The sequence below is a fragment of the Trachurus japonicus genome, chromosome 9 (assembly GCF_045865225.1).
Source record: "Trachurus japonicus isolate A0001 chromosome 9, Traja_1.0".
Lineage (NCBI taxonomy): Eukaryota > Metazoa > Chordata > Actinopteri > Carangiformes > Carangidae > Trachurus > Trachurus japonicus.
This window is the reverse complement of record NC_140915.1, coordinates 12,053,039-12,075,108: the sequence shown is the minus strand read 5'-3', so window position 1 is coordinate 12,075,108 and position 22,070 is coordinate 12,053,039. Positions and strand designations below refer to the sequence as shown.

The 22,070-nt window shown below is 41.1% G+C and overlaps 1 protein-coding gene across 1 annotated transcript in view; it reads right to left on the bottom strand.

The window, feature by feature from the left end:
* Window positions 1-22,070, bottom strand: part of LOC146981013 (protein unc-13 homolog B-like) — a 188,879-nt gene that overhangs the window by 83,093 nt on the left and 83,716 nt on the right. The gene's annotated exons all lie outside the window — the stretch shown is intronic.

The following is a 22,070-nucleotide window of genomic DNA, read 5'->3' as shown; positions in this document are numbered from 1 at the left end:
TACAGAGACCTCATGTATTAGCCTCACACAGAGAGCTTGATGAGATTCACTGAGTGACTTATCAGCTTTATGCTCTCTTGAACATGATGTGAGGTCTAACATCATTCACTGCAATTCAGGCAGCAGCAGTGTATCAATGGCTGCACTCACTGGAAAAATGAAAAAGACTAGCCCGAGTTCATCAACTTTCAAAATGTGAGCGATTCTTTGAGATTTTTTTCCTGAAATTTGAAATGAACAACGAGCATCACTTTTCATGAAAACCCTCCAAGCGCACGGTGGTCTTTCCCCTTCCTGTTGATAAATGTAAAGTCGGACTGCATTGGACTGTGGGGGTAATTACTTCATATTTCAAAAGGCGAAACAATAACTTGAGCTAATTCAGGAAAAAAATTAAGACTTGTTTCAAGAGCTTCAAACACATGTTCTACACATTCCTCTACCGTTGAAGAAATGGTGGTTAATAATGCATTCTTTATTAAACAAGCACACAAAGATAAGTGGCCATGGCAATATTTGGTGTTTAAGTGACTATGAAAATTTCTATAATGATGGATGGCAAACAATTAAGTAGGATATGAATCATAAAAATGGACTTAAGGGAGCATTAAAGCTTAATTGGAGACTATTATGGGGGAATCTGTGAGGAAAGACATGAGGAATTTCACACAGCAGAGAAACTCTCAGCTGGAGCAACAACATGAATTAGAAAAGCCTAATAACAGATGCTCTTGTTGGTCTCTGCTGAACTTTCAGGCAGCTATCAAATCTGTCAAAACCCAGCAACAACAACAACAGACTAGTCGTGCATTAAAATTTAATTTCTGTATCTTGTTTGTATCTGTATCTGCCACGATTTAGGTGAACACTGTGCTATAAGAATCTCAGCCAGGATTGTACATGGAAAACAAAAAGCTCACAAGGCTGCAACTTACAGTATCATCATTTTCATCCGTTAATCTGCAGATTATTTCATGATATTGATTAGTCATTGATTTAAATTCTCAAAAAAGCCCAACCTGACCCAAGTCTTTGTGTTTTGTGTGAGCAAAAGCCTGAGACCTAAAATATCTATTCTTGAAAAGTAAAAGCAGTGTATACTCCTAAATGAGAAGCTGGGACCAGAAACTGTTTTGGTATTATAGTAGGAAAATTAAACTGTTATTATAAGTTATAAAAAACAGTAGGCAATTATTTTTCTGCCACATTTACTGCAGATATAATGAGGAGAGTGCAGTGCAGTGCAAAACCCCAGAACACAAGAGTCTCACAGTAAGTCAGTTACATTCATAAGTGTACTTAAGATCTCAGAGAAATGCTTGGAAAATTGTGTTTATGATTCTAATCTCACATATACTGTATATCATCTGTACAGGACTGAAACAGAGTAAACTTCTGCAATCCAAATCCAAGTGGTGACACAGTTCCTGCTAAATTTTAGACCATTTTCAGGTTTGGTCTCAATACCTGTTTGACCATAACTCTAAAATCCAATTATTTCTACCCCTTAGCCCTCCCTCTCCCTTAGCCTTAACTGGGGTATCATTATTCTCTTTTTGATGACAGGGTAGGACTAAGGGGGAGGGTAACATCTCCAACAAAGGGATATGACCATTTTCCCAGAATACACTGGAGTCACCAGCAGAAGCAACCGAAGAGATGCATAAATATTTTTGCAATTAAAAAGGATTTTAAAATTGCGAAAACCATCTTATGTTACAGTCAATCTTGCAACCACATACAGTAGTACAACCCTGTTCTTCAAAAAGAAGTTTCCAAAAACGTGCTGATTTGCCAGAGAGTCCGACATTTCTACATATTTTCATGAATCCAACAGCAGAGATTTAGTTGAACTGTTTTAATGTCTGGGGGAATATTTCTATTATTTTCACAGGTGTGAACACATTCAAGATGCATCTGAGAACCAATCGCTCTGACCACATTCACATTGATCAGAGACTTATCTGCCACGAACATCCTGAGCCACACTGACACCGAGTCACACTCTGCACAGTCTGATTAGTGCCGCCACAGTTTTATAATGAGCCAAAAATAATATTTCACTATTGGATAAAAGAATATTTTTTCAGCTGGGAGCTGAGTGCATTACATTGATTCGCTCCATCCCTCCTTTCCTGACTCACCATCTCTCACTCTCTTTTACAAACACAATGTCAAAGGGGCTTTAAGTCACAGTTGGACTGGATAAAACCAACACAACCCATATGTTTATTTGTATATCGAGCCGGGAAGTGAGATCCAGGTGGTCGCACGCTTGGACAAGGCCTAAATTATATCCCCCTTTTCCTCTGTTTTGTTCTTATTGCTTGTAAAGATTCTTTCTTCTTTGCTCATATTGTTTTAAAGTCCATTTTCCATGCCACTCCTTTTTTACAGGCCGGTTGTGTGGTCACAGGGGAAATGTGGCTCTGACCTTTGCACTTGTTAGTATTGGCTGCTCGTAACCTTGATAACCAAGACACTGGTTCTTATAGTCTTTGTAAGTCTCACTGGTCAAGAGCACAAATGAAACCTTTTCAAATTAAAATGTCATGTTGGTAACACCTAAAAACGGTATTGATCCTCCATAAACAGAAAAGCTCTGTGGTTTGGACAAAGTGGATATCTGTTAAACTACAATTTACACACTTTAGTACCAGAGAAGTTAGTTTCTACAGCCAAGCTCTGATAAACCCAGAAGAAGAGAAAACCTTGGACCAGACCAGACCTTGTTAGGCAAGGCAAGGCAAGGCAATTTTATTTGTATAGCCCCATTTTTACAAACAGTTTGTCTCAAAGGGCTTTACAAGGCATCATAACAACATCCTCTGCCCTTAGACCCTCACATCGACTAAGAAAAAACTCCATGGAAAACCCTTTTAACAGGGAAAAATTGGAGAAACCTCAGGGTGAGCAACAGAGGAGGGATCCCTCACCCAGGACGGGCCGACATGCAATAGATGTTGTTACAGACAAGAAAAACTGTTTATAGTGAAAGTAGTAGTAGTAGTAGTAGTGAGAGTTGTTAGCCACAGTCGATCCCTGATCTAGTGTAAAGTCTCAAGATTAAGCGATCTAATTTCATTTAAGGAGATGGAAGAAGACTTTGGACGCTGCACTGTATAAACTCAGTGTTAAGTACTGTAGTAAAGGAAGCTTTCTGAATAAGGAAGTAGAGTAGAAAATGTGCTGCAGTCCAACTTAAATCAATCCCTCCCCGCAGGCAGACCAGCCACCACATTAAGGCGGATATGTTCCGACTCAGCTTATATAAGTTACTGCACTGAGGAAACTTTTCAACCAAAGTATAGGAGTCGAAAACACACACAGAGACACACACACACACACACACACACACACGGTTTTCACTAATAATTCCTGAATGTATGAATAAATTAAAAGCCCTAAAAACCTGTTTTCTTAATCTGCTTCTTACAAAGCAGCGTAAACAGCCTCTGATCTGCCGGAGTAAAAAACAACTTGTTATTTCACCGCTAATCAATGTGTTTTTTGTTCTATTAAATTTAATTTGTTGGTGTCATTCTTCCTGTTATGAAGTGTGTGGAAATCTGTGAGGTGAAGTCTTATGAAACTCTCCTTCAGTTTAACTTTCAGATTCTAGGTCGTTTTGTTGATTATTTTCTTTTAACTTGCGACGACAAAGCTTCAACTGTCAATCAAACCAGACCAAGGCACGCCCACTCTGCGTTAAACTTTCTTTGTTGATCTTCTAGCTGTAAATGATGCTTATTTAAATCGCAGTCGCACAGCAGAACAATCGGATGATGTCCCTATGGTGATGCTGCCACGACTGCTTCACAGTGCATGTGTGTTTTTGTTTTTTGTTTATTTCCTGTGAGCCTGGTGGGAAACATCTGGCTGATGGCAGGTTAGGAAGCCCCATCATCTCCACCCAGCCCCACTGATTAGTGAGCTGCAGGGAGGAGGATGGGGGAGGAGGCTGTGGGCAGGTGCGAAGGGTCTCTTAACCCGTGTCAACGACTCCAAGAGCCTTCACTGAATATGATGCATGTTGTGTTTCTCTGTGCAGCCCATTCATGCTCACAGCCCTAATTAACAAAACCTACAATTTGCATAACATTTACAAAAAAGCTGCTTCACACTATTCGGTTTATTCATCTTGCTCCATCTCCTGCTCCATCATCTCGTGTTTTATATTATTCTTTATCATTTATGTCTTCTTGTTGGCAGCGCTCCCTCGCTTTCTTTCCCTGTCGTCTCACATTGGACGCGGCCCAAGAGGAGAGAAATTCATACTCGAGCCAAAAGGGGAGATTTTCTGAGTGTCTGCTCCGGTGCCAGCAAATGACAAGGATTACTGTGGAGATTTACCGCTTCCTCTCTGGTGAATAATGCTGCAGCATGCATTCATGTCACTGCAGAGAAAGTGGAAGAATGGGACATCACTTTGTTTTGACAACTTGGAAACACTGTTAACTTTTGTGATGGCCACATCTGAAATTATAGTGGTTAAGGTTAATCATTCCTTTGTTTTTCCTGCGTTTTTTTAATAGTATAAATGTGTTATTATTGTTTTCCTGACAGATCTGGGAAGAGGAAGAGAAATTATCCTTGTCATCTGTTATATTTCCTTTTTAGCTGCACAGGCCATGACTCAGTATACATCATCATAGACGTGGTGTGAAACAGCACTTTTTTTTCCCACACTTGAATAGATCCCAGTGAGTATCAAGGGAGTTAAGTGTGCATACTTTACCTTGGCGTGACTTAAAAGTGTGTTCATAGTTTATGATTCGAAGCTTGCGGCAGTAAATTTGGACTAATATAAAAAAAATGAAATGGGGAGGAAAGTTGGAACAAGTCGTAGATAGATTGTGCTTCCAACACCGCTGGCCTCCATCCTCCTGCTTTCACTCGTGCTCATGGGAACAGACCTGGGACCAGCAGCCAGTGATGACAGTGCAGATGTGGAAGGTTTTATTTGTAAGGGGGGGGGGGCATTTTGTATCTGGTGTTTCCATTTTTATAAAACCCAACGACAAGGTAAACTGGCAAATAAAAGCCACGTATCATCCTGTCCTGTCATCCTGCAGGTATTATTGCGTGGGCAGCAGAGGGGATCAAACCAGATGTGCAACCACTACTTCAATGAACGACTTTGCTACATAATTTAACAAGTCTGAGCTTTTACGGATCATGCAAACAAAGGCAAGTGTCTGTCACTGCAGTTTTGGAACTATTCCTAATACTTTAAAGACAAAAAAGCAGCAATTTGTCTGGAGCCCAAACACACACACACACAGAGATAAACAGCTTGGTAAACAAAGTGCAGGGCCCACAGTGATTAAGGTCTCACTGTTTAAACCACAAAACAACTTGTTGTTGTTGTTGTTGCGTCTCTCTGTGACTGAGATATATTCGCTCCACAGAGTCATTATCATTATTCCTGCAGCGACAAGAGGTCGCATGTCAGAAGAACAAATGATAAGTGGTGATAAACAACAACCAACACAGTCTACAAGTCGTACACTGATTATTATATGATGTGGCTCAGGCAGGTGATGACCTAAACCACTCAACAGACCAGATCACTGTTAACCCTCCTGTGTCAAGGGAAAGAAGAAGAAGGAAGGATGGGGGGGGGGGTATTGTGTAGGGGAACAGATTGGGTCAAGAAAGGAAGAAGAAGGAAGGAAGGATCAGAAAATGGATGGTGGAAAGAAGGAGGGAGACAGGAAGGAGACTTGAAAAGATTGGTTCAGGGAAGGAAGAAGGAAGGACCAAGGGATAGGAAAGGAGGAAGGAAGTGAAAAGGATGGTGGAAAGAAGGAAGGAAAGAAGGATGGAGAAATAGAGGAACAAAGAAAGGAAAGGAGAGGAAGGAGAAGGGGGGAGGAAAGGAGGATGGATGGAGGGAGAGAGTGAAAGGAGGAAAGAAGGACCAGTAAAAAAAACAGAGTCATTTTGACCAACAGGAGGGTTAAAAGAACAAACAGGGACACGTATGCTTACAAAAGATGCTCCAACGTACCCATTGATTCTACTTTTACCTTGTCAATGTCAAGTGCACTGCTGGTTGTGTTTACCTCATCTGCATTGACACGTTTCAGTCGGCTCAGTCGGCCTACGAGGCGGCCAAGAGCTAAATGGGTGAGTGAGTGTATAAACTGAACGATGGCACCGTGGATGTCCTGCCAGGAATCTGACTGAGCTCAGCAGTTTAAGTCAAAGACGTCTTGGCTAATGATGTTTTTTTCTTTTGTTATTGTTGTATTTTCCCCCTGTGACTGGTCTGAAGGCCTGGTAAAAGCCTCTGACTACGTTTCATTTTTACAAAGGCTGAAAACGTATTGATCGGCATCTTATAAACGCTCTCCTGTAACCGGGCAGACTAATTCTGCCAATGTCACGCACACAGCCTATGAATTAAACAGCCGCTTATGTCTCCATGGTAACTTCCATCCAGTTGATATTAACATGGAATAACCAAATTACAGTCATAACAACCTGCTTTATAGACGACCTTTAGTTCACACTGATTTGACCCGTTTACATCGTCAATATCAAAATCTTCTCTCGCAGGACTCAGGATACAAAGTTGTACTTCAACCTCTATAAACGTTCGCCAACACAAATCAACAGTATAAATCAATTTAAAAGTTATTCCCAGGGCACAGATAAGGTGAGTGATGTGACGTAGCTCATATCTTGAGCTGAGCTATAACTGGGTTGAATTTGCATCTGACACAATTTAACTCCTCGGCCTCTCGCTGCAGCAACAGGTGGTTTTATTTCCAAAGATTTACAGAATCACTTTCAGAGGTGTTATCGTCAAAACTTTCCCCAACTCTTATCCAACTTTCTCTCACCTAAATGCAACATCTCTGTGGATATTAGGTCAATATTTGGGTTTTTATTTCAGTAAAATGATTTCAAAAATAATGAATACTTTTTTTTTCACCAATGCCAATATTTTTCATGTTTCATGCAAAAATAAGCAATTTATTTTGTTCCTTCACATGTTTATCCTTGTGATTCTGCTGGTTTGGATACTTCTTTATTAAGAAGAAGCACAACAAAGACCAAATGACTATTGATTGTCAAGCATTAAAAAAGTGAGATATGCTGCTGCTTCGCAGTTCGAGTTATTGCTTTCTGAATACTCAAACTATAAAAGCAAGTCTGCTTTGACTATGAAGGACTGATATTAAAACCAGCTTTTACTGTTGATATCTAAGAAAGCTGAAAAGTTCTTGAATAAAACATTGGAGGAATGTTTTTATCCACTTAATCCACAGGAGACGCTGAAGTACATAACTACAGCTGAATGGTGATAATTCCACAGGGAGGATATACAGTGAGTACGTACATGTCACTGTGCAAGAAAACACATGCTCACAAACGTCTTGAAAGTGTGAATGTGTGTAATGAGCATGTTCCTCTGTGTGGGACAAAGAGAGCCTGACAGAAAATAAATACCACTATTAGGAGGAGGCTTGAATCCTGAAGAAAAGAATGACAGCTGGAAGAATGGTGGGCAGCTGGTGGAGAAAGAGAGACAGAGAGCGAAGGAGCCGACAAAGAAAATGTGACAACAGCTGTTTGGAAAAAAAAAAAGAAATGAAAAAAAGGAGAAACCTACGAAACAGAGAGCAATGGCAGGGTTATTTTAGAGTAAATAAATGGGCTGAGTATTAGATTAGAGGAAAACACTGGCAAGATAATACAGCGTTTTCTACATGTGGAACTGCTCTTGATGTGGATTTTTTATTTATGTTAGAGAGATTGAAAATGAAGGAAAAAGCTGCGATTCACAGATTCTTTCAGTCCATCTGAAACTTAATCAAAAAGTATAAAAAACAAATAAAAAACCAAAAGCAAAAATAAGAACAAGTGTAAGGATGAATGACGATTTAAAAAAACAATAGAAGGATACCCAATGTTTGCTAGCTGGCTAAATTACTAGCAATTAAGCAAAATCAGGCAAAAAAGCATGAAAAAGCTGTGATTCACATATTCTTTCAAGCCCATGTTTAACATCTTTATATTAAAAAAACAAACAAAAAAGACTAGAAGAGCAAAAATAAGAATAGGTGTAGGATGATTGATGATTAAAAAGATACTCGCATATCAAACGCATGCTAGCCGGCTAATTTACTCATTTGCGATCAAGCCAAGTCAGGTTCCTAATAGGCTAAATCAAAAGGTAAATGCAAAACTAAAAATGAATAAGAAAAAAACACTTTTGCTATTTTTGCTTTTATTTTACCGTCTCCAAGTCTCTTGGGACTGGGCCTTTTAAACTATGGCCGTGACGTCCGGGGTCATTGGGCCTTGGGAAGACGATCTTCTTGTTGCACAGAAGACTAAAGGTGGATTCTTGTATACTATGTTTTTGCACTTGTAGCCCTTGTGCAATAGGAAAAAATTGCTACACCTCCATATTTCTGGACCCACTTGCATGTGATCTATACTGCCCATCCATCCAGAACGGACTCAGACTTCATGGTTCATCAGGTTTAACAGAAACTATACAGAAAGACTGTAGTTCGGCTTTGAGCAACTACTCGGTTTATGTTATGGAAAAAGAAAAGGTCTGGTTCATGATTGTTGATGGGAAATGGAAAACGGCTGTGATAAAGTTCAGAGTTGCATCAAGTCCACATACGTGCGCGGTAAACATTCATGTTTTAAAGCACAGGAACAATCAACTAATGCTGTCGCTCACCATCTCACACTGAAATCAATGTTGTGGACTGTGGTGTTTTATCGAATCAAAAACACTGATTAAATTAATTAAAACACACCAATATCCCTGAGTGGGACCCAGTAGGATCTATGCAGCATGTTATGTGTGCAGGCGGACGCTCTGAGTCATGGCTGAGTGGGACACTCTCCCTGCTGTCACCTTCATTAGCCTAATTCTCCTGCACACTCTAATTGATTTATCATCGCCATTCCACCTCTGTCCAACTGCATCAGTCATTTTTCAACACACACACACACACACACACACACCAACCAACAGACACGCATAAGTTCAATATATCATGTGCAGAAAGACATAAGCGGCCCTCCTTTCCATTACCGACACACACACATACACACAGGCTTCCACCGGTCGGCTGGTGGCAGCGGAGGGGGGATTCAGTTTGCAGCATAAAGAGATTGCCATACAAGCGAAAGCGTTTGCACTTGAAGGCCCTGATAGGATGTCGAGCAGAGCTGTAAAAGCAGCCGGGGGGAACGGCCTGGCAAGGTGTGTCACCCTCATTCAGCAGCTAACATGCAGCGAAAGGGCTGGAGGAGGAAGAGGAGGAGGACGAGGAGGACGAGGAGGGATGTTGGGAGGAAGAGGAAGGTGTAATCACTTTCCCAAGCAAATCCAATAAGCCGGACCGGCTCCCTCTCCTTCTCCTAAATCCTTCCATGCCTGTTTTTCCTTGAGTGAGCGTCTGCTCCGTGAACCGCTGCTGGCCGAGCTCCACCGGTAACCCGATGCGAATGACAATGCGAGGCCTCCTGAGGCTAATTGATTTAGCTTTCTCTCGGCCATTTCAGAGATGCCAAACAATGATGCCACTTGTTGTCCCTGCCAATTCAGGAGAAAAACCTCTGCTCTAAAAAGCTTTTTCCTTTCAGCCGGTTGTGACAAATTGATGGTTGTAGAGGATCCTATGCTTGGCGGCAATCCCCTCTTTTTAAAAACCTGTTTCACATGGGTATTTTCATTTGCTCTTTGTCTTTTTTATGTTTGCCTAAAGTTAGAGTTTTGTCGCTAAGTGCTCTGAACATAATGTTGTGTTGCAACACAGCCCCAGTAATCAGAGAGAAAACTGTCATCGGCAGCACCAGAGAAGTAACAGCAATGGACTTTTGGTCCTCAACACCTGTCTGACCTTGAAATTAAAGGACTGCCTGCAATAATTCTTGCAACGTCTTTTTTTCAATTGTTTTGCAGTTACTTCTGACAGTTTGGTGTATTCAACAGAGTCCAATTACATGAATGCCGCTGTACGAAAGTGTCGATCATATCAAAGCGGAGACTTTTTTGAGAAAAAGTGGAGAGGCAGTGAGATAAATCCCCTGCATCCTTGTCATAAAAACGTTGTTTCAGTCACACTGAACGTTGTACGTCCTCTCTCAGCAGCAAAGCAGGAAGTATCTTTTACATCAAAACAAAACTTGGTACAAAACATCCTAATTTGACATTGATCTCCAACTAATAACCTCCAATGAAGTTCAGCATTTTCCAAAGCATGGCCTGACTAAATGTGAAAATCCAGTGATGTATTTTCTTATATAAAGGCGCACACAGAGGTTTAAACCATTAATAGTAGTGCTGTGCTCTGCTAGCATGCACACAAGGACAAGGCTGAGGTTGTATTCATATGTTTACAAATAAATGAATAGATTTGGATTTCACATTTCATTACTGTGTATGACCAGCGTCTCTCTGTCATGTATCACACCATATGAAATTATACTGACGGTTTCCTGGATACCACAGAAGCATCATCTGAGCACGCTCTCATCTGTAATCGCTCCATTAAGCCACACCCCACTCATCTCATTTCTCGTCCACTCCCGCCTTGTTTCTTATTTTTGCTTCCCCCGTCCGTCCCCACAGGAAGCGGCGCCGTCCCTCCGTCCCTCAACTCATTTACCGTTACCGTAGCGCTGGACGCTCTGACCCCCGTGTCTCTATTTCCTGGCTTGTACCTTGCTTCGAGGAATCCAACCCATTCATCACCTGTCACGTCCGGACTGCAGTAGACACACTCCATGTAAATACACACACACACACACACACACACTGATACTATTTCTGTGTTTATGAGGACTTTCCACGGACTCTGGAGTGTAATTTTTACCTCTAGACGTACAATAAAACATGTTTTGTGAAGCATTAATGAGGCCGTTGTCGACTCCTCTGTATCAAATGTATACAGAGGAATTTATTGTTTAATATGAATATTCCCTCTCCAGTCTGCAGGATCCCCAGTGACTCCCACTTTCAGTCAAACACCCACCTGTGCAATCCTTCCCAATTCCCCATTCAGCTCCCCTACATGTACAGTAATACCTCAGTTCTCTATTGCTATATCTGTCTCAGTATCAAACCCTCTTGTTAGCTGCTCCTGTCATGACTCATGACTCCCTGTCATTTTTGCTTTGCCCTTTTTTTTTTGCTCGGTTCGTCTAATCCTGACAGACCAGCTGTTATCAGACGTCGATTTGAATCACAGACACATTTTACCTGCACGTCTTTGTCTTGTGCAGTATTTACAGGGGAGCCGTCTCGACAGATGTCAAGCGCAACGACTCAGGAGCAGCCGCTGAGGAAAAGTCGTGTTCAAAAGGAGAAGAACAAGTCGAGGAATGAACATAAATTGAACTCTATCTAAAAGCTCGACACACACAAACACACTGCAAACAGACACAGATTTAAGAGCTCTTCATGGTGGAAAGCCCATCTATTTGCCAACACGACACATTCAACTTGACAATTTAAACTTTATTCTGAAGTAAAATGTCTCTAAACTTAAATCTTTACCAAGCAGCAACTTGAAGCCGACACTGAAGCACTCACTTCTTTGAATAACCACTAGAGTCTGAATCACCAAAGACTCCCATGTTAAAAAAGTCCAAGCTTTAAGGCACAAATAAACATGTTTGCACAATTTTTGGTTACTTCCTCTTTCAGGACGACTGTATGGAGCTGGACTTTCATAGAGCTCACTTGTTGAAATTTTATTCAGGCTCAAAGTTGTGTATAATTGAGGTCATACAGCGCTGAGCGACAGGTGGTGGAGCATATGCCCGCCACAAGCCGTCTCAGCTCCACTCGCCTCCCTTCTCCTCTTGGATAATTCTGTATTTTTTTATCTTATAACCTCTCCTCAGACACCTGTAGGTGAGGCTACATCCATCGTTATTTACATTTCTAGGATCTTTACCCTATAATCTGATCCGATTTCTGATTTTTAATGTTCAAATGAAATTTCCAGCTATAAATCTGACCAGGACACATAGAAATAATCGCTCTACAGATCTGTCTTTGCCTCCAAACAGGCAGTTACACCAGCTGTAACAGTGAATATTCATGAATGAGCATGTGATCATTAGCACATATGTTAATGTGTCCACTGTTTGAATACCTGTGCAGAATAAACCCCGTCACCTCCCACCGACCTCGGCCTGCCCCAGAGTTCATATGCATGCTGTTTGACTGGCAGCATCCAAATGACAGTGGCCTTTTACCGCGCCAACCTCCCATCATGCACGGCTGCGGATAATTAATGAGCTGAGACGTCGGTGTGCGAACCGGAGATAATTTTCATCATCTGTCAGTCGGAGGTCCAAATGTAAAGAGGTCCAAGTCTGGAGGATTTCAGGGAGGCAGACTTAAAAAATATTTTTATCGGTCGCGCTGCTGCAGACAATCCATGAATCTGTGATCCCGTCTGTAACAGGACAATTTCATGGTTTAACAGATGAAGAAAGGAGCGCCGGCCGAGGTTGGAGCAGGAAATGCTCAGTAGCAAAGATATCAACACACGCCAAAAAGATTTTATGACGACTGGAGTGGAGAGACAGTGAGGAGGAGAGGTACACAACGAAGCCAATGTCCACTGCTAACTTGGTTAAAATCAAGACTGTGCAATATGGCAAATGTGATCAGTGCTTAATCAAAGTTTAATTCATAGATTTCATTAAATAGTAGAATGCATTATATGGATTTTATTGCAGATTTGGTATCAGTAATGGTTTCTGGCCAGGAAGTAAAAAGAAACTGCAGTGAAGATTAAGAAACACTAAAGTAGCCAGCAGTGATTTGTACAGAGGAGCAGAAGGATGAACAATCCCGTTTTTTCCTGCCTCAGCTGCTGTAGAAGCCCAACGTCTTTAATAACAGAAGGGAAAAAAAGATAGATATGGTAACTGGGTTATACTTTTTTATACAGCTAGTTACACGTCAAAGATTGCCCCCTGCCTTCATGAACGAGACGAGGCCACGCCCACAGAAATGTCCGAAACTTTAGATACAACATCCAGCCTGGTCGTCAACCAGAGACAGACGCCTACTGTGGCCACAAGGGGGCAGCGAGTTACGAAGTTATGAATGCAGGTGAATGCTGAGGTGTCGGTTTTTAGCTTTAACTGATCATGCAGTGTTTACAAAGGCCACTTACCCTAGATTTAAAAACAGAAACAAATAATTAGAATCCATATTGGGGGTTTTATTACATCAGTATCAGCCTAAAATTGCCTATATCCAACACTCAAACAACACTAAATCAGTTTTATTTTTTTGTTAAAAGACTAAACCACATTCAACACCAGGTAAATAAACTTCAGAATAAGTAGAGGCTGATTCAAGTAGATTTAGACTTTGCCCGGTGTCACAATGTATACTCTATAATAATACAATGTCCATAAAAAACTGAAACACCTAATAACTAATGTATCAGTAGGTAACAGACCAGAGAAGCTTGGTTCCACCCTTTACTTTTCTTTTTGTATCATATCCGATACTTGTTTTATCCAACACAACATCCAACATCCAATATTTACTCACTTCCCAGTGTCCACACCTGTTGGAAGGGATTCAAACTCACCCACTCACTTGCCCTCTCACTCACCTGTACAACTCCTAAACCCACTCTTTAATGTGCTGCTGCCAGCTGCTTAAACATTAACAGGAAGCCCCGCACTCTAGTCATTATCCAGCCTCTGTTGGAGCTAATTTTATTTTTACTTACTTTTAGTAGGTGAACGATGCCCTGAGGGCTGTTCGGCATCTCTCATGAAAAATGCATCTACAACAGTACAGCAGCATACAGTAAAGATTACTGTGAGGTGATTATTGATGCTGCAGCCATACGGTGGCATCTCACAACAAAGAGAAAGTGCAGAACTACAGGATGAAGCAGTGACGAGAAGTTTGAAGCTTTTAGAAAACGCCCAGGAGCTCCTCAGCTCAGCTCACCTCACCTCACCACGCTTCACGCCCACGCCCTCCACACGACGCGAGTGGGAATCACGACGCGAGTGGGAATCACGACTAACTAACGTAAACCCACACACTGAGCCGTTTTGGAGATGATCCACACTGCTTGAACATTGTCTATAAAGCTCAACGCCAAGCCAGATTATCAGACAGAGGTACAGGTGTATGCAACAGACACAAAAACGCTCCTTCAGCATGTAAAAAAGGATCGCTGGAGGGAAAGATGGAGAGGAAAGTGCACAATCACTTTGATTTTTTTTTTTTTTTTTTTCCCAGCAGCCATAGTTTAAAAATAGATATTCTGACATGACGGTGCAATGTGGGAAGAGGAGAGGAAATGTGTTTCTGTCTTACTTACTCCAACACTTTAGATCATGCACATCATCACATCCAGACTGTACACTATGAAGATAAGAGGCTCTTCGGGGGGTCTTAGAGGGTCTCGACGGGCCAATAGAGACATTAGAGCTCCTCTGCTTTGAAGAACATCCCCCGATTTATTACACATTGATTGATCAGCTTTAACCACTTATGTTTGACAGTTTACTTAAAAGGAATTTGACTTCTATACCTTCTGATCCCTCCTGGAGTGAAAACTGAAGACCTACCTCACGCAGACCGGAGACGAGCCGAGGTGGGAAAAGAAGAATAAGAAGAAGCAAAAGAAGAACAAGAACAAGAAGAAGGAGGAGGAGGAGGACAGCAAAGTTTGACAGCACAATCCAAGCATCCGTCAACAGAGCGTCTACAATCCCCCAGAGAGCAGGAACAGATTGATTGCACCACTTTACGTCATTTTTCTTTTTTTTTTTAAAGATATGCAAGACAAAAGGCTTTGAAGTAACGAGCCGGAGAAAAAGCTAATTAACTCCCCTTTCTTTTTCTTTTTTTTGGTAGAGTGATCCACTCAGCTCCACAATAAACCAGTGAGAAAAGCAGTGGATCAAGAAAAAAAGGAAGAAAATTTGCTGTGGGTTTCCTGTTGTTGTTTTTCTTTCTTTTTTTTCTTTTTTTTAAACCATGCCGGGTGTGTCACTCTCTGTCACTTTCCCTGTATTTCCCGTACTCCTCTCTGTGTTGAGCGCTCACTGGTGGAGTCGTTTCCCAGTGGTCGACTTCACCTCCTGCCTCAGCCTGTACAACACAGGCAAACTGTCTCCGCCTCCGTCTCTCTCTCTCTCTCTCCCTCTCTCTCTCTGTCTCTCTCTCTCACTTTCACCTCATCCTCATGTCTCTCTCTCTCTCTCTCCTCTCTGCCTCCCTCTATTTCTCATGCTCACATCTCCCGATTGATCTTCATTCCTTCCAGGCTTTTCCCTCTGCCCTCCTCCCATCAGCTCCACTGATCGCAGCTTGTTGCGCGGCCGACGGACGCGCCACGTGTTGTGCGCTCTGCTCTCTCTCTCTGTCTTTTTCTCTCTTTCTCTTTTCCTTCCTCACCCACCTCTCTTCTTTCTCACATCATTCCACTTTTCACAGTCTCACAGCCACACATACTGTATGTTACTCTGCCTCAGTCACAGTGTCTACTTGCCCGAGATACATGAGATATTTTAAGGTCCCATAATGTGTAAAGACAGATTTCCATATCTCATTTTAAATTATAAAGCAGCTCTAGCTTCTATAATAATCCGCTACACGTCTGTATTCATATTCATGCAAACGGAGCCTTAAAACCAGCCGTCAGGACTTCCCGTGACTCTGTGATGTCACAACAAAGCAGTCACCAAGCCCCGCCCACCTGGAGCCACCACCCAACTTTGCAGAATTTAGCTTTACATAAAATCTGCTGTAATTTCCTCTAGAGTGGGCACATACTGGACCTTTAATGACTTAAAACATGTTCTCTCTTTTATCCTGCTTAATATTTCTGCTGAACTTTTTAGTTTAGTAAGTACATTCTAGCAAGCGTGACAGAGATGATCATTTTCATTATAAACTGGTGCCCATAAAGTAAGTTGAATAATTTTGGAAGAGATTGATCAATAAAGTTATACACACTTTATATCTATCGAGAATAAATCACATTATCACAATCATTTCATGGTTAATAGATTTTTTTTAACAATTACTCACTTTCTTTCTCCTTATGAAAATAGTCTGAAAGTCTAGACGATATATTTTTAATGAAGGCTTATCATAAAAAAAGTTGAATGTACTACTGAATCAGAAGTTAACTTAAGAAAAGTTGTAAAATCACTGGAATTAAAAGATATGTATATATACTAAGAGATACAAATAATTTGCCAATTAATTTAAATCAAATTGATTTATTTTATCAATTTAAGTAAAAAATGATGTTATAGTGAAAATGCTATTTTTTCATGTTAAAAAAATATGGGAAAATTGTGAATGAGTTTCATAATGAATTAAGCTTTCGTGATGTTTTAGTGATCATAAATTTTGTTTTTTATTTATCTTGAATCAGTTTCATGATTCAACCAAATGTTAAATATAATTTGAGGAATAGTTAATTAATTTAGATAAACTAATTATCTACGTCTATATTATAAGCCACGTCTATTTTCATTTTATGATAAATGAAAAAGCAGATGTAGAAAATCCTCAAGTTTGAGACTTTGAGGTTTTTATTTGTTAAGTGACATTGATTAATGACACACCAATGAATTAACAGACTTCAAATTAGACTTTTGACACTCCCTTGAGCTTTCATTTTACTCTTTTACATTACACATTGTTGCATGGTATTGCTGTTTAATTATTGATTCCATTCCTGCAATAAAACTGGAAACCAACACCCACTCCCATTTAAGAAGCTGAAATGACTGATGAGGAATATAGCTGCCCATTAACTCCCTGCAGATAAGTGATTTAATCAACTGCTCGTGGTTTAATTACTTCACTACGTTAATGTAACGTTAATAAAAATAAATCCAAACACAATGTTCGCTGTGATGTTCACTTGCACAATATGGAAATTAACTGATGCATTTTGAAATGTTCATTTACAGCAAAAATGTTGTGCAGAGATTATTGTATTTGTAAAGCTGGACTTGTGTCTATATGGGAATTAATGGGAGCCAGTTGCTGCCTGGAACAGGAGTGTAGCCAAAACTGTTCAGGCTTGGCTCATTGTGATACATGTGTGTAAGTATCTGTAGCCAAAACCAAAAGCCTGGAAGATACATACAAATATGAACTGTCAGCTTTGCAATTTTAATGCATTAATACATTATTTCTGCTGACTGACTGGTTTTAAATGGACGTCAATACAGCTGACATGATATACTGTAAATATACTATATATACTATATGGTATGTGTGTACAATGCAACACCTGTGAGAGCACATCTGTAAACTGGCTAACAAGGCATGTAATTGATGGTAATGTATTCTACTTTCCTTGCTGTAATGGAAACGTCCTCTTTGAAGCATAAAGGTACTCCCCACATACCCCCAACCCCCCACATACCCCTCCTATGCCTCCAACCCCCCACTCTCTCTTTGTTTTGGCTGAGTTACAGGCACAAAATGCTTCTGAGCTGCTGGATAGTGATGTGACTTATGGCTCATTAAAAAGCTATTAGCACAACAGAGCATCAAAGCTAAGGCCGGTGGCTACGCAGCCTTTGGCCCATGACAAGGCAATCAGCCCCCGGAGCCAATAAAGCTCACGTACTAATCGGCTAAATGATGCGGCTGTTATCAGAGACATGATTAAAGACAATATCCAAGCTTAAAGCAGATTTAGCTGCTACAAAAGCATAACTGCTGCGTGTTAACATTTATTATTTTGCATTACAAACCATTGCCGCCGCAGTTCAAGACGGGTTAAATGAAGGCCTGTCGAGTTAAGAGATGATTACAAATGGCCACAAAATACACTTTACATTTCCCGCTGCTTGCAGAGACTAGATGAAAATCACACAGCTATAGCACCTCTTCCTGTGACAAAGTCAAGTGGTGGGTGTTGTGACTCGTGCTGCAGCGGGGTGATAACTTTACAGCCCTTCTTCTTCTTCTTCTTGTCACTCAACCATCATAACTCCTGGGAGCTGCTCCACAGAGCTCGGTCTCTGACAGACCTTTACTGTAAGAGCTGCAATCTGTGTGCCAAGGGAGTTTTTTTTTTTTCTTTTACAGAAAGCTTTTCAATGCTTAGAGGAATTAAATATGTGCACTAGAGGCTGCAGAAAAACAAAGAGCAGTTCAGTGAGTATGCGGGGGTTAAAGGGATAGTTCAACATTTTGGCAAATGGCCCATTGCCATAATCCCTATAGTTTTAGGAGTAGGTTTGTTACCTTTAATTGTCGGTGTAAGCTATTTTTAGAACGGCAGAGTTGTTTTTGAGGTAAATTCATGCAAACCCGCTGATGAGCGTTGCCTTCAGGGACAGTTTTTCGGCAAGCAGTCTCTGCATTTGCCTCGAAAACAACTTCATCTCGTAATGTTCTGTTATTATCTCATAGCGTGGTGAATGTGCAGGTCACAACTTGTCCACCAGAGTGTTTTGGAGTTGTTGGATTGTGTATTTGATGAGTTTGATGAGGGAAACCCCATTAGCCTCCGTAGCGTAGCTTTAAGCAACTCACGGCTCTGCTCCGCCATTCTAAAAATAGCTTGCACCGACAATTAAAGGTAACGAACCTACTCCTAAAACTATAGGGATTATGGCAATGGGCCAATTTGCCAAAATGTTGAACTGTCCCTTTAGAGGATGATTTCTGAAGTGTTTGTTCAGTGTTTCTTTCAGTCAATTTAAGGAGCTTTAGTTTAACAGCTGGAATTTCCCCATCATGCATTTAATAGCAAATCCTACTGTATAATTAATATTTATTTATAAGGATAACCCTCCATGGAAGGTTTTGTCCTTGTTTTGTCCTCATTGTTTTTCACATCTGTGCTTTCCATGTTTTGTTTTTTTGCGTATCTTGTATCATCTTTTATTTGCTGCCTCTCAGTTCAGGGACTGGATCCTTTGGAGGACCCAGCCTGGCAGCATCAAAAAGGGACGGTCTAGTCATTGGAGTACTCCCTGATTGCAATCAACGTCCTAACATCTAACATTTGAAAGTGGTGGCTTTTTTTTTTTTTTTTACACTTTCCAACGGCTCGTCATCTCCTGGCCTCGGGCTCTGAGGCCGGCAGGCTACGACAGCTACAGCGCAAAACCACCTCAACATTCGGGCCTTGTTGCAACACTGTGACACTGTAATCGGCCTTCAAATGTGTCCTCTGAAGGATTAAGCTCCCGAACTGAGACATTGCCTCTGCTTGTTGCTGTTGTCATCTCTTTTTAAACTTTTTTTATTACTATTGTGAGCCGCCGACCACAGCACTGTCCTTCAGGATCAATAAAAGTGAATCAATCTATCTTTATATCTATATCTGAAGAAGTTATTAGAAGTTCTGCTCTCCTTTTTTTTTGTCAAGTCACCACAAATCCCCACCAGTCACAGTGATTATTCAGCGATTCAATTTCTACCTCTGCAGCTACAACATGTGTTTAAAGTTGCATGTGTTCGACGCCCTGCAGCAGCTCAAGGATTTTTATTTCATTATTTTAGACTGACTGATGGATGGTGCAATCTGATAACTGATTTTCCTTCTCCTTTTAGTTTTTTCTTGACCTCTAGTTTCAGTTTGAATCACATTTTGTATAATTGAATTATTGTGGAAGTAAGAAATGATCTTTACTCTTCTCCTGCCTCTGTCTTGCACATGTATTTAAAAAAAGAAAGTTGACGAATGTCTAAAATGAAGCTCCTGCAGCAGAAAAACCAGGTTTCACACTTTAAGGACTTTTAAGAAATGCAGACAGCCAAATAATAAATAGGTATCTAAAGTGCATGTAATTGCACTAAGAGGGGTCTGATGGAGGGTACAGCTCCAAACACAGTGTTCTTATAATATGATCCTCAGACAAGATCAAAGTGAACCAGATATTGAACACTTTAAATTAGAGGGCAAACCACTAAAGTATTATTAATAATGATACTTAACAAGCACACGTTTTTCTCTAATGACACTCGAGCATCACAGGACAGAGTCTGTGAGAGATGCAACACTCAGAGAGTAGTAGAGGACAACAAATTCGGCATCTGGTGCCGCTTAATCAACACACAACAGAACAGTGACAGTCGTGATTGTTGACGTGATTGGTTGGTTGAGTTACGGATTGATTAACATGCACACACACACACATCTGTTGCACAACAGCTCCCGATACAGGACAACAACAACAACAATCAGAGCTTCGAGAGCCGACAAGGTCACTGTGACAAAGTCAGACGCCGCAGAAAAAAACCCTCTCTCCACATCTGCGAGTCAGTTGTGACCGTGAGATGATGATTATTGTCAAGAGCAGGTATCATAACCGCAGCCTGAGAACCGGTGGTTATCAGGAGGAGGAGCCCGTTCGTCCACCGGCTGCACCAGCCGCAAAATGTAACAGCCACTTGTATACAAATGGACGGAGCAACTGAAACCTGCTGTTCTGCTTATTGAGCAGAATTCATCCCTACAGTACTGCAGCTTTAAACACATAAAACAGGATCTAATGGCAGGGCGGATCAGAAAACTCTTTGTCTAGATTTGAGTTTGAGTTTAAAGGAATAGGTTACCAAAAAATGAAATTCAGTCATTATCTGGAGACCCGGGAGGCCGGTTCGTAGTCCAACGAAAACTTCATATGAGATTAATAGGGCCCGACACAAAAACGTCCATAAAACTACACAAAAAACATTTAATATTCCTCCACACTGCTCTTCCACTGCAATCCTGGTTCTACTACTGGTTCTGGTACTGGTTCTGGTTCTGGCGTCCTAAAGAGATATAGTCCAGAGTTTACCTGAAACGATGTCATTGTGGCCTGAACGCGAGAGTGAGAGAGAGATTCAATACAGGACTGTTTAGGCTGTAAAAATGTCCTAAATGACGTTGTTTCCAGTAAACTCTGGACTATATCCCTTCAGGACACTTAAAATTGCAGTGGACGAGCAGTGTGGAGGAATATTAAATGGTTTTTGTGTAGTTTTATGGACGTTTTTGTGTTGGGCCCGATGCACTTTGAGGAATAAAAAAAAACTACTCCGGAGTATTCATCAGCATGAGGGTGAGTCACTAATGACTGGATTTCATTTTTTGGTGAACTATTCCTTTAATGAACTCACTCAGTGATCCTGAAGTTTAATTATTGTTGTGCTTCACCCCCCCTATACCAGCCCCAGTCATATGCAACAAGGCGTCATGATGGTATGTGTGCATCTTCACCTCCTGTGTTTACAGCCAGCCTGTCTCTGCGGTAAACACAGGGCTAACAGTCGGCTCAGGGGAGATTTAACACCGGCGTCCTGGAGGGCACAAATGAGGACCCCTGCAATCCCTGTGAAACTCATACATACACACACACACACACTCATATAGACACACAAACACACACACACACACACACACATACTGTATATATGAACGCCGCCCACAGGCCAGATTTCCATGGCGACTTTCAGCCAATGTCACGCAGCGATGTTAGGGCTCGGATCCCTCTGAGGAGCCGTGTCGTTAGTATGCTGAGCAGAGTCGACATCGCTGAGAGACACAAACCTGTCTGTCTGTCTGTCTGTCGGCCTGTCTGTCGGTCCGTCTGTCTGTTTATCCTCTTCGCTCCTCCCTGCTATTCCTTTCTCTCTCTGTCACAACTCTTTCTCTCTGCCCTCAGTTAAATAGTTAAAAACATCATCAACATCCTCGACCCTGCGAAAAGCAGAATGAAGTGAAAACTGAAATTCCATCTCTGCAGCAATTATAAACTCAGAAACATTATGATGATTGTTTATTGGCGAAAGATTTTCACCTTTTGACTAAAGATTTTTGTCGTCCAATAAAGCGTGTTTTCAGGATGAAAGACGCCTCATCTCATCTCAGGTGTAAATCTGTTAATAAGCAGCAGATGGAGGTCGGGTCAGAAACTCCCACACTGTTTTGCTTTTCACGCTCTTTCTCCAAGTTAACAACATATATCTGACAAAAAGATCTTGTACAGTATATTTGCAGTGCACTCATGATAAACACTCCTCATCTGAATATTTCACCCAATTTCAATTGCTTTGTAGA